The sequence below is a fragment of the Octopus sinensis genome, linkage group LG5 (assembly GCF_006345805.1).
Source record: "Octopus sinensis linkage group LG5, ASM634580v1, whole genome shotgun sequence".
NCBI classification, from domain to species: Eukaryota; Metazoa; Mollusca; class Cephalopoda; order Octopoda; family Octopodidae; genus Octopus; species Octopus sinensis.
Window position 1 is genome coordinate 75,721,599 of NC_043001.1, and position 953 is coordinate 75,722,551.

The window sequence follows — 953 nt, forward strand, 5'->3', positions numbered from 1 at the left end:
TCTTTAAGAAATACATGATATTGCACAGCGATGTGAGAAGGCTATGGTGTTGAATAGAATTGGTGTTGAATAGCGGATTCACGATGATCGAAATTCAAACTTTTGAAAACATCAAACTTTATCGATAATTTGACTGACACACGGAACAAAAATCCGAAGTTTCCTCTCTGTCTTCGCATCTATGGTTGCTTTTGACGAACAAAGTCTGCGTTACTAAATTACTTTATGCAATGAAAAATCTGTGAAGTATAACATTTCAATAGAAATTGAGGTTGAATTTATTTGTCAATGATTGTCCTATTTTCGAGATAGGACAGTCATTGAGAAATATTTCTATAGTTATTTTACTATTTTGAGAATAATTCAAACCTAATGTAATTTTTCAGCCCGCGGATCATCTAATAAAATTATATTTTTGGATCATTTATCGAACTTCATCAAACATATACTGTGACGCAAAATAGAGCTTTGTATAGGCTGTTATGTTTTCCTGTAAATATGTGTATATGTGTGTGTTGTATGTGTGTATATCTGTGTGTATGCGTGTGTCTGTGTCTGTGTGTATGTATATACCTTTTTTGGAATATTGGATCTCAAAGCAAACAAGAGCGTGTAATTATTGGGTTAAAATGCTCTTTGGAAAGATAAGATGGTTGCATTTAGAAGAGGTGTCTAAGTGCAACCATCAACTTTTTCTATCCAAAGTGATTTTAACCCAATATCCACACGCTAATATCTATTATAACTTTATTTGTTTCAAGATACACTACGTTAAGCATTACTCGTTGCATAAGTATTATATCACGAGTTTCAGCTAGCTAAGAAACATATGTAGCGTGCATTTTACCTGTTCCACGTTCTCAATTTGGATACTCTTTTACTTGTTTCAGTCATTTGACTGGGGCCATGCTGGAGCACCTTCTTTAGTTGAGCAAATCGACCCCATCACTTAT